At 34.4% G+C, this 13,351-nt stretch overlaps 2 non-coding genes across 2 annotated transcripts; both read left to right on the forward strand.

Moving 5' to 3' along the window:
• Window positions 1–73, forward strand: TRNAT-UGU (transfer RNA threonine (anticodon UGU)). The gene has a single exon. It is a non-coding gene; the product is annotated as a tRNA-Thr (tRNA).
• Window positions 74–5,650: 5,577 nt separating this feature from the next.
• On the forward strand, window positions 5,651–5,723 carry TRNAT-UGU (transfer RNA threonine (anticodon UGU)). The gene has a single exon. It is a non-coding gene; the product is annotated as a tRNA-Thr (tRNA).
• The last annotated feature ends 7,628 nt before the right edge of the window (window positions 5,724–13,351 follow it).

Raw genomic sequence — 13,351 nt, forward strand, 5'->3', positions numbered from 1 at the left:
GCCTCCATAGCTCAGGGGTTAGAGCACTGGTCTTGTAAACCAGGGGTCGAGAGTTCAAATCTCTCTGGAGGCAAATTTTTTCACGGCTTTCCCTCTCCACCTTTTCTTACTTTTGCTAATGCTATCGGTTAAGCGAGCCTCGCGTTAATAAGATCGTATAAACTGAAATTGTACGTGAAAATGAAATGAAAGATACCAGCGAGTCGTGAAAGAGGGAAATAAATAACCAAATTCAATTTAATTTTATTACCTTCATCCTCATTTTTCTGAAACAACTTCACCTCATTTTCAATGCATTTACTTTCTCTCCTCCTTCGTTTTCCCTTGTTTATATATTAAATTTATATATATACGGATTATTTGAAATTGCATCTTTCAAAATTCTAAATAATAAAAAATTTAAATTTCCCTAGATTCGTAAAAATTTTTAGAATCTTGTGTATTCTCTTCAGGAGAAGTAGAAAAAAATTAACGCGATCTCCATTCCAAATTAACTTCAAAAAATCGTCTATCCTTCTTTGAAAAAATTTCCTTCCTTAAAAAACTCACAGCCATCGTCAAGATTTCTCGTTCAATCTTTTCAAAAAAAAACCCGTTTAATTAAAAACCATCGAGTTCGACGAGGGGGAAAAAAACACGATCGATCAAGAAACCATCCTTCTTTCCTCCCCTCTTTAGAAATTTCTCCTCGACTTTTATTCCGACGAGACAACGAGCCGCTTTATGATCGGTAAATTAACGATTTGAACTCTCGAACAAAATATATATATATATATATATATATATATCGACCAGGTATCGGTTAAGAAATCGATAAATTCGTGCAACAAAGAGAGAGGGGAGGAGAGGGTTTGAATCGTAAGTTGGAGGGTTGCAAAGCACCATTGTGTTGGAAAAGAGGGAGAGAAAGAGAATGCCGTGACCGGTTTTCCACCGATAATATAAAGGCGCCGTATATATTCGCCGATACGTGGCAGAAATTATAGGGAATTTCGAAATACATCGCAATACCAGTGAAGCGCGGTCGTTCGTGGAGCGGCACGCCCACGTTATTGCCATCTTGTAAATTTAACAAGGAACGATATATCCGCTTCCCTATACCCAGACCAGAGTTTTCGAACGATACATCTTCCTCTTTTTGACTAGCTATTTAAATGTTGGCCGCCACGAATAACGCGATATAATAAATTGTTACACGAATATTATTCGTGAGATAGACAGTCGAGGGTTGGAGGGGAAGATGAGTTGGGCATGATATTAAAAACGAAGGGATGAAAGTATTCTTAGATTTACGATTAGATCTCTTCGTCTCATCGTTTTTCAAACTTTTCTAATCGATTAAATAATTATTTCGGTAAATTTAATTCATCGTTGAATCGAGGAGAAGTAAAGAGAGCTTGTGTGCAAGTTGTGTTCGGAAAATGTGGCTCGTATCGATTGACTTCTGAATTCTTCGTATATTAATATATTCGCGGAACAGCTTTAAGAAGGATCGATACTAAGAGGCTAAAAATAAGTTGGTGTGCTTCATAAATAAATAACTTCGATAAATAAATTCACAACCTCGATATTTTTGCACGTCCAACTCTAAAGATATGATCGAGTAACATTTTTTTTTAAATATTCAACGTTACATTGTTTCCAATCCTTATTCCATCATATATCAATCAATTTACAATTACATCATGATATTAATAATATACAAATCTCCTAACAAATACCTGCAACTCGTTTCGAAGTGAAATTTTCCTCGTTTATCGTAAACATACAAAGTAAAAAAAAAAAAAAAAAAAAAGAAAGAAAAAAGGAAGGTAAGAGAATGGAAAGTAGAAACGTAATTAAATCGGACGGGGGGAAGTTGGCGAGGCATCGAAGGCGCAATTAATATCGATAGCGTGGTTCGAAAACGTTTCGCAACTCGTTTACTAGACCGGGCTGGGAAATTTCTAAAACGGTAAGAGGGTTAATTTAATAGGAAGTACGTAACGCAGTTTCTGGAGAATCCAGGGGCGTGGACCCAGTTTCGATGCCCCCATCGACTCCCTCCGTGGTTAGAAAATTAAAGCGAAATTCCCGTTACTCTGCCTCTCCATCCAACCAAAGATTCGCTGACCGATTGATATTAGTCTAACGAAAGTGATGGTGGGGGGAGGTGCTGCGAAGGGGACGGTGACGAGAAGAATAAAGGGAGGGGGGACCCAGCGATTCTCTCGGTAAACCGCTTAATTCGAATCCCAAAATTTGGGGATGCGGGTCGAAATTAAAACCGCATGCATCCAGCAGAGGAGGAAGGAAAAACTCGTCAAAGCGTTTCCGAATTACATGACCGATCGACCCGTAGTTACCGAATCGCGGTTTTCAACGGTAAACTTTGGATTTTAGAATCTTTTTTTTTTTTTCTTTTTCATTTGATTTCAATTTTCGACGGATTTATTTCGAAAAAAATTTGTTGAAAATCGAAACATTTTGAAAGTGACGATGAATTTATTGTAACTTGGTGATACAAGGTGATAATTTCGTCTTAGTGTTTCACAATTGTTTTCCCTCTCTTTTCTTTTTTTCTTTTTCTTTTCTTCGATCGACTTTTTGATTTATCATAAAGGGTTGAGACTTTACGAAAGTGACTGCTTTGTATTTTTTTGAACGGAAGGAATGATCAGCTGCTTTATGAACTTTAGTTTGTTTTTAGAAAGTGCATTTTTATGCGGTAAAAACGATTAAAAAAAAAAGAAATTGGAAAACATAGACAGAAGAACAAATAACAATGGAAAAGTATTAAATCTTTGAAATTTCTCTTTAAAAAGAAAAGAAACCAATCTCGATAAAATAAATCGGCCGTAAAAAAAAAAGTGTATAACCACAAACAATCTCTATCGCACAATCGTTGCCACTTCCCATTTTCCAAACCTTTCCAAACCCACGACCCACCTCCTAATAATTAATCTCCAACCCCGAACAACAAATTTCACTTTGGTCAAAAGCTACCTGCCCGAACCGATATCCCCTCGAAACCTCGGACAAGTAAATACCCCCCATAAATTCGAAGTGACGCGCGTCATAAAATCTTTTTTTCTTTCTTTTTTTTTTCCCCCCATGCGTTCCTAAATTCCTCGACACGCGACAAACCCCTCGAATGAAAACGGATACACCGCCCGTATCCTTCCCCAATATCCATAGATTCGGGGAATTCGGGTGGTCGGGGCCTGTGTCGATTGTGAACGATTTCCATCGTGCCTCCTGGTGCATTAGGGCCAAGCCAGAAACGTTTGTTGATTTTTCCCTTCGTTGAAAACGACGACGATTTGTCCGCAAACATTTGGCTTCCCCGAGCTATGCCCCTCTTTACAGATCCGTCCGTTCTCATTTTTCCTTCGATTTCGCTCTGTTGTGCAACAACATCGGCCCTATACAAGGCGTTTTCTATTTTTTTTTTTTTTTTTTGGAAGGAACTGAATTATGAAAAGAGCAATTATGAAGTATTATTAATAATTATCTTATTTCATTTTCAGTCGTAAAATCTTTTGAAACCTTACAAGAGAAATTTTGTAATTTCGATATTTTATTAAGGATATTAAGGAAAGTTTAAATTTAAAAGTTGTTTGATACTTTGTAAAATTCATTATAATCATTTACAAGTATAATCTTTAATTTTCTCTATTATAGAATTTGTTATAATTTTATTTTGTATCCATGAACTATTTTCAGATAAAGTTTTTGATTGTTTCCTGGTTGCTGCTGATTTAGATCGAAAAATAGAAAACACCGTGTACATTATGTAGGAGGGGTACGCCGATTAAACAGGAAAATGGAGCGGAGGGATACCGCTTCGAGTAGTTGCAGACATTGTACGATATAGTGGCCGTGCACTTTGGTTATTTGAACAGTAACTGGAACTTATTTCGCTGCCACGTTTATCAAATTAAAGATTCAGAAGGGAACGCTTACTTTCTTCTTTCTTCCTCTTATTCTTCCTCGTCCTCGTCCACTTGTTAAAAAGTTTTTGACTCTAAGGGAGCACGGTTTGACAAGCTAGCTAAGCGTAGAACTAGAACAAAGTTACGAGATCTTGTGTATAGATATAATCGAATTGATTACGTGAACGAGTATTAATTAAATATCGTGACAAATTGAAATGTGAAAAGAGTCCTCTCTTGAAGAAAATCTTCTTTAAAAATTGTCTCGATCGACGAGAACCAGAACAATCTCTTATTTTCGAAAGACGATTTCGCTAATTATACACAAACACGTGTTTCTTCCATCGATTTTCACAGCAGATTGCAAACAATCCAACAATTTGAAGAAAAAGGAATGGAGAAGATTGAATTTTGCCCGGAGGAAGAAGAAGCTGGTTGGTTAAACATTTGAAAACGCGAGGATCGTCGATTTTTCTTGTTTCGAGGGGTATGCTTCGAGTCGTTACAGAGTAGATAACTGGGGGGAGAAATAAAAAATTTCAGAATAATCCTCCCCTCCTCCTCCTCCTCCCGTGGAAAATTCGCGGAAGAGAGGCATCGGCTACATCGCGGATGACGCATGGCGTATGCATAATAAATCACGGCCGTGCTGCAACTCTGGTTGAATAACATTATTACGATCGAGTGCCGCAGTTACCGTGTAATAATGTAATTAGGTAATCGGTATAACAAGATCGATGTACAATTTACCCGTTTCCCCATCAGACCACTTACAATTTTAATTGTTACAAATTGTGTGTTTGTCAATCATTGTTACACGCGAATACTAATCACCCCACTCCAGATTTTATCGACACTCTTCCATTTTAGTAATATTAACGAGGTAATTACGTTGAAATACCGTTTCAATGGCTCATTTGTGAAAATATAGCTGTTCAAACGAATTATATACATAGTGAAAAGTATTCTTATTCGATGAATGAATGAATTTTGATAAATGAAATGTAAATTTAATTATTTGTCTGTTTGTTCTTTCATATATACATATATATATGTTTTAATAAAGATGCAGATTTTGTGTGAATTTTTGATGATGATATTAACACGTTATTATTTAGTAACGTGATATATTAAATTAATAATAAAACTAGAATAAATATTTTTATAGATATAAATTTTTTTAAAAAGAGATTATTCCTGGAGTTTCGAATAAATTAATGATAAAAAAAATAAAAAATTTCATTGTTGAGATAGAGAAATAACGTTTTTACGAAAGTAAAATTTCACGCAATAAAAAATAAAAGACGTGTTTAAATGAAATTATAATATTTAATTAAAAAGATACGCGAATAATTTTATATTGTAACAAAAATGTATCTTTTTTAAGCATAACTATGTATCGTTGGAATAATAATTTTCACCTTTTAATAATATAGGTGAATAAATATTCATATGTAAAATAGAAGACAAAAAAAAGCAATAGATGTTTAAAATAGCAATCTCATACGCATATACTTTTTTTGTTACAACAAATAACATTTGCATATTATAATCAATTTATATCTCGAGTTTAACTTACTTATACAAAATTGAAAAGCAAATATTTATCATTGTTTAATCATTCTGATAATTTTTAGAAATATTTAAAAAAATAACAAAGTAAATATAACAAATCAATCGAAAATGGAAGTCTTTACAACATACTTCTAAAGTCCCAAAGAATTGGAAAACCGTGAGCCTCCATAGCTCAGGGGTTAGAGCACTGGTCTTGTAAACCAGGGGTCGAGAGTTCAAATCTCTCTGGGGGCAACAATTTTTTTCTCTCTTTGTATCGAATTTAAGTATCCTGCTAAAATAATAAAACGTATTTGCAATATAAAAGAAACGTTATAAATTTATAATTTCATATATAAAAAATATATTTTCTGATAGAAATGGATAAAAATAAAAGAAATGGAAATCCATTTTCTCTCTTATTGTATTTGTGAAAGTCAAATAAAAATAATATATTGATATATTATATTATAGATTACCGAAATGCTAAACAAAATATAAATCCACGTATTAATGACTCCATCAAAACGTCACGGAAAATCATTATTTCGATGAGTTATTGACTCGAAATTAAACGAAATTTATAGAAATTTTATCCGAGATTTCATATATGAAATTAACGCTCTCTGCTGAATAAGAACAATCACACGTGCAAATATTTGTAACGGTTCACTGAATTTCTCACTGTCCTCGCAGAAACTCTTCCGTCCCAAACCATCGATGCCTCGCTATCGATCACGACGATAAAACTTGTGCAATCCACTCATGGACAAAATTATTCCCACCGCTGCTCTCTAAGTTCTTATATAAACATATCGATCGAACGGCAAAAGTTTTGTCCATTTTCGATGAAGCGTATTACGTGACTCGTTTCTTTGTAATTCGAGAATAAATGAAAAGATCCTATTAATTCTTCGATATTTAAGAAATATAGCTTTATAAAATGGAATATTTTTATTTCGAAATTATGTTTGTTTCTTAACATATTGTGATATGTATATATATATCTCTCTATTGTACGTACAGAAGAAGAGTTTCATTGTGAATATTTAACCTAACCTACGGATGGCTATGAAAGGAAAATAAATTGATATCTATGATTGATGAAAACCGAAGTGAAAATGTAAAATAAATTAAGATTGAAAGAATTGAACTAGAAAAAAAAACTGTATACAATTGGAATGAACTTGTAAAACTTCTATTTCGTTCGTTGCATCACTAACAATAATTTTTCAACGTCCATTGTTGATTCGCGCTGTTTGACCACAATTAACATCGCTATCTATTTTTTTTTTTTCTTTCTTTTTTTACGATTTTTAACCCGAACGAAATGAAGAACGAAGTTTCCATTAAGAGATAAATAAAATCGTGTCGTTGAACATTTAAAACTTTCATTGCACGATGATATCATGTCCTTGTTGACAAGAAGGAAAAGATCAAACGGATAAAGTTCATCGATTTGCACCTATTAACATTTATCTTTTAACACGATTCATCGGCGCGAAAAATAGTTCGCTTATTTCTCTGACACAACATTATATCTTGCCTCCTTGCCTTCGATTATAAAATGAAATATAAATTTCTTTTTCATTCGTTTGTCGTATTGAATATAATATTTTTTTCACTTAATATATAACTTGTTATATTATTATATACATACTTAAGCCAATGACAGACAAGAATATAAGAAAAGAGTGTAAAAAATTTTTACAAAAAAAAAAAATTCCCCCTCTTTACTCCTTAAAATTCCAACTTTAAAACCAAAAATCTACCTTCGATATTTCATCATTCCCGAATATTCCACCGTAGCCTATCCACGAAAAGTCGAAGTAGAGAGAGTTATTCGTTCCTTCGTCGCAATATGACCACAATGACGCGTGAAATTGAAACGCGATGAAGTCATGCGTCATTTTCAGTTACATTTAAGCGTTCCACTTTCCTGTTGTCGTTCATTTAGATTTATAGAAGTGCATCGGCTCCGATGAACTCTTTAAACTGCTCGCGCGTCTCCTCTCCCAGAGAGAGAGAGAGAGAGAGAGGAGGATCCTTCGAGGGAGGGAATAGAATAATAGAAAACACAATATCGACGCGATTCCGTTTCGTTTCGTTCCGTTTCGTGGATAAGAAACGACACTTGTTCAAACTATCGAGCAACGGAGTAATGAGAATTTAGCTTCGCCGTCGCGAAGACGCTAAGGGAGAAATACAGAGAGTGGCCGTGTTTGCTTTAGCGAACTGCTTTGATCTAAATAGGGACCAAGTTGGAAAGTAGCTCGCTTTAACCTCATCCTTTCTGGTAAATATTAATTTATGGAAAACTGAAGCCGGACTCGGATGGAAAACAAAAGACGCCTCGTGTCTCGTTAAAATTTATTTCAAGACAATTCTCTTGTCTCTCTTTCTCTCCGACCTCTGAGCTTGATTTTCGACTTTACTCTCTCTATTTTTTTTTTTCTGTAGAGAAATAAATAAATAAAGAAGCTGCCATCGTCGCTAATGATCGAAAGAATATTTGTTCTTTGGAAATATTATTGAAGAAACTCGAAGAAAATTGACAAGTAATTTAACCTGATCGTATCTAGTGCTCATAAAATAGAGTCAATTAAAAGGTTCTTCTTCGTTTGAAAATGATAACAAAAATAATAGAAGAAAATCGAAATATTCGTATATATTGATATCGCGTAAATATTAAGATCGCAAACAGGTAAATTAGATTAGCGACAGATAAATTAGCGGTAGGCGTTGTCACAATTCATCGGGAGATTCAGTATATTTCGATAAATTGTCCCGCGTCAGGATATATTGTGAAATTGCTTTGACACATTTCCTGAACCGTTTGCCTGAAGCTTGTTGTGTGCGGACGAGAATCGATAAATTAACCGGTAGATAATGCACACAACCGGATGGAACGTGTACATGCTTGTACGTCGTTCGTAAACTCCATTCGTTGCTTCCGGCTAATAACTCGTCTAATTAATTAATTTTAATTCGATACTGTAATTCCACCGCTTTGTCTCGCCCTTTTTCTCGTACAAATTTTTACATACAACTCGTAAAGATTAATCATTTTTCTATAAATAAAATCAAAGCTCCTTCGACGAAACAAAAATTTCTCCTTAAATTTTTCCTTAAACCTCGTTCCAACTTCAACATTCTTGCACGCTTAGTTAATTTAGAATTTGCACACCGGTGACGCGGAAAAAGATAAATCATGGAATTTCGAACGGTTGACAGGCCGCGTTGAAAACTTCTTAGGAACCGCGACGTTATTAATTCACCAAAGACAAATTACTCGTGTCTCTGAGAAGAGACGGGCTCCTCCCCCCCTCTGGTGAGTTTGCTGTCGGCGCGTTTATATCGCGATACAAACGAACAATTTGCAACTAGATTATAACAAGACTTATAATTACCTGAATGCCACGCTTACACATCATTCGCTCTACGTACATCGGGCACAATAGTCGATTAAATATTATCGGTAAACGTATTGCGACACCGTTAACGAACGCGTTATTGAACGCACACGATGAATACGTAAGGAACGAATACACATGTTATTTATTAGGATATGGAAATGATGGAGCGAGGGAGAAGAACTTCGATTTAAATATATATTCTTTCTTGAAATAATAATCTTAAGGTGGATTTAATCCTCTCTTGAAAAATTAATTCCAAAGATTAATTTCTACTTGTATAACGTAATTCAAGTTTGAAAATTAAATTTCTTCTTGAAAAATAACTTCAAGATTTAGATTATTAATTTAGAATATTGTAATCCTTTTTTTTTTTCCTTTTTTTGATTAAAAATTGAAAATCATAAGAATTTCGTGCGTAATAAAACAAGGATTAAAAAAATTATTACTACATAGTTTATTTGCGAATCATCTATCTTGTAGCATACCTTCTTTTCACAACATTCTCATTTCACAATTGATAAATTAATTCTAAAAACAATCTCGACCTATATAGAATCCACTTTCTCTTGGATTCGCGAGCTAAGCTTCTTTCACTCGTAAAAAAAAAAAAAAAAAAAAAAAACTGCACGAGGAACAAAACCGTAATAAAAGAAAGAAATCCTCCGTCCACAGAGAGGTGGGAACTTTATGCAAATTCTCATAAACCAGCCCACCTTGCTTTTAACGAATTCAATCCGAGAGATATCGTCACAGATTTTCGCTGACACCCGGTACATTACCAAGAGATAAGGAAAAATTCACGCTGCCCTTCATCTCTTTCCCAGTATTTCCAACCGTCCAACCGTCTAAATTATACGGCACAACTGGCGAATATCATTCTACACGGTGTTGATATATTCGTGGAACACTTTTGAAGGATTAATTCTCTCGAAATTAAAGCAAAATTAAATCGATGTACAAAAATTGTTGAAAGTTATTTATTAAATTATAAACAATATTTAAATTATCATTGGATGGAGCGACACGAAACTGGAACGAAGCAGCGAATTTTTATTAAATTGCTCGTAATTTAATAAACAAACTTTCATAAAAATTTTTGTACACCAACTCTTTTGTTTCGATCCTCCAAAGAATATGTGTTAACATTTTTCAGCAGAAAAACTCGTGCTGAAAAACCAGCTGCTTTTTGTCCAATGATGACCATATAATAGAGTGAGACAACTTTTGTTAAATTTAAATTGTTCGTAATTTAATAAAAAAGCCTTCATAAATAAAATCATCATCGAAATTTGTACATATTCTTTAGTTTATTTCAATTTCTAGATCGAGAGATTCAAAGAATATATTAACACCTTGTATATACCAACAGAGAAACTCGTCTGGAAAACCAGCTTCTTTCTGTCTAACGATGATAATATAATAGAGTGAGACAGTTGTTATTAAATTTAAATTGTTTGTAACTTAATGAATAACTCTTCCTAATAAAATCTTCACCGAAATTTTATATATACACTTTTGTTTGTTTCAATCTCTAGAATCAAGGCCTCCAAAGAATATATTAACATCTTGATCTGAAAAACTAACTACTTTCTGTTCAATGATGATCATGACAGAGTGAGACAATTTTTATTAAATTTAAATTGTTTGTAACTTAATAAAAAAACCTTCATAAATAAAATCTTCATCGAAATTTGTATATACTCTTTTTTGTTTGTTTCAATCTCTAGACTTTCAAAGAATATATTAACACTTTCTACCAACAGAGAAACTCGTCTGGAAAACTAGTTTCTTTCATCCTTCAACGATGATGATATAACAGAATGAGACACCTTTCATTAAATTTAAATTGTTTATAACTTAATGAATAACTCTTCCTAATCTTGAATCTTCACCGAAATTTTATATATACCCTTCTGTTTGTTTCAATCTCTAGACTTCCGACGAATTATATTAACACCCTGTACACCGCCAGCCAGGAGAAACTCGTGTGAGAAACCGTGTGCTTTCTGCCCAATTATTTTCGTATCTTTGCCAGCCATGACCACCATCCGTCCGTGGCCCTTGCGGCTGTCGTGGACCGCACGTGTCCCCTGTATCCATCCTTTAACCGCCCTTCACCTGGATATCACATTCAGGAAATGGAAATACCATAATGGCCGCTGAAATGCAGCCTCGGAAAATTTCTACGGCCATACGTGTCTCCATCCTAATGCTTTTTCCCTCAAACACTCGGACTGTGAAAGAAAATTGAAAAGTCTCTGTAAGCTCGGCTGATACGGGTGAGACGAGGCGATTCGAAATTGGAATCCGGGTTTTTTTCTAGAATTTCGTGCTTAAAAATCATTGGACCAGATAATGGATTGACAAATCGATTAATCTTCGTCCAATTTTCTCGAAATTTTGGATAACGATTTAATAATATTTTTTTTGTATGGAATGCAATTGATTTAGAATCGGAGAGTGTTAAAATAAATTTGGTAAGTAATTTTCTTTCAACTTTTCACGAATAGTAATCCGCTTTTGTAATATTTAAACAGCAAATTGTATCTATCTGCTACTAATGAAAGTGAGAAATTTTTATTTTACCAGGAAAAATGGCATCGAATCCGAGAGAATCACTTAGGAGAGAGAATATTTCAAGAATTGATTCGAAGAATCGACAATCTAGAGAAAATGGAAGCAAATGCAGTTTGGCATTCGAAGAGATTTCGCGTCAGAACGGAGGACAATGGTTTGCGAATGTATTGTGCGGTTTGGAAAAGAAGAGAAAATCCATGGGAAAATTGAATTTTAAAATTCTTGATTAAAAATTTTAATTGAAGTTTGTTTTTGAAGAGATATTGCTTCGTGGATGAAATATATTCTTAAAGGAAGAATCGATCTTATTCATCGCGAGAAAAACAAAGAAGATTGCATTTCGAAATATCGAAATATTATCCGACTTCTACATACTTCATTTTCTAAGAAATTAACTCGCACGTTCGAATCATTCGTCAATTTCCCGATATAAATTCTCGAAAAGCGAAAATGTCGCGCGAAAATTTTCTTCGATCAATCCTAATACCGAATCCAATAACACACCAATATAAAAACCAACTTCCCCAACAAAGCCCCGCGTTCACCCCCTATATTTGCATAAAATATAGATTCAGGAAGGATATCATCTTGGACGGGAAAAACAGAAATGTATTCAATGCATACGGAAGTGTGATATAACCGAGAAGAGCGGAACACGTAGGTGGCAATAATAGGCGAGGATTCGTATTATCGACTGCGGGTCCCGATAATCGATTCACGAGGAAGAATCGCGCCCTCCCCTTTATCGAGGACACCCGAGTTCTTCCCGCACCGCCTCCCCCTCCCTCGTTCTGCCATTTCTCTTCATGCATCGCAATGTGTTGCTGCATTACGCAATATGTCACGGCGGGGTCGCAGCACGGGTCAACACGTCGAAGGAACACAGTTTCCAAGTTTCCAAACCGTTCGAACTTACCGTGCGAAACCGTGCGAATTGGACCCGCATGATCATATCTTCACCCTCTGAATAATAATTAGATCCTCTGTACACCTTGTGTTCAATCTAATCTTCTCTATCAACCGTTCGATTCACACGCGTGGCTCGAGTCGGCATATTTTACGTGTCATAAATTTTTGGAACGGAAAGAGTTGTGAATCGATCGATGGGACCTGAATAATTAAGTTAGCTCGACTCGGGGTAGATTTAGTTTTCATTGTTGTTAGTTTCTTTTCATTTCGTCTCGGAATTATAGAAAATATTTGTATCCTATTAGTTTCCAAATTCCTCTTTTTCTAATCAAGCTCTACGTTTTGTTTTATCGTCAAACTTTTGGATCACATCAATTAGCGCACGAACATGTGTAATAAATAAAATTTGTATGTTCGTTGTGAAAACTCGACTATGACATTTCTCATCGATTTCTTGCAATAAATATTAAGTAATAAATTGTAAGAAAGGAAATTCAACTTTGCTCAAAGTTTTCGCAAAAGATCGAAGATTTTCTTACTTTTCCCCCTCGAATCTTTCAATTATAAAATCACGGAATACAATTTGTACTGTAAGATCGAAATCCTTTAATTGTCTGCTTTAATTAACAACGAAAAAGAGAACGAAAAAGAATTCTTTCAAAAGAGATAGATTCTACAATCACAATTAACAACATTGAAACTTTTATATTCATATAGTTCTTTGAAAGTTGAAAATAAATCCACGGATAGATCCATGATCCGATGGAATCTTCAACTTCCTTGAAAATGTTAAAACCACTTGCATCGTCGAATTTACGAACAATTTTCGTGACTCTTTCAAGATTACCAAGCAATCAAGGATATATAAGAACGAAATCAATGTTACAATGAAGTAAATTAAAAATTTTTTAAAAAATTATTTTTCGAGAAGTTATTATCAAATTGATTTATAGATTAATTTTTACTTTTAAAAAATATATC

The sequence above is a fragment of the Apis florea genome, unplaced genomic scaffold (genome assembly GCF_048593485.1).
Source record: "Apis florea isolate Af1SG1 unplaced genomic scaffold, ASM4859348v1 contig_3158_pilon, whole genome shotgun sequence".
Classification (NCBI taxonomy): Eukaryota; Metazoa; Arthropoda; class Insecta; order Hymenoptera; family Apidae; genus Apis; species Apis florea.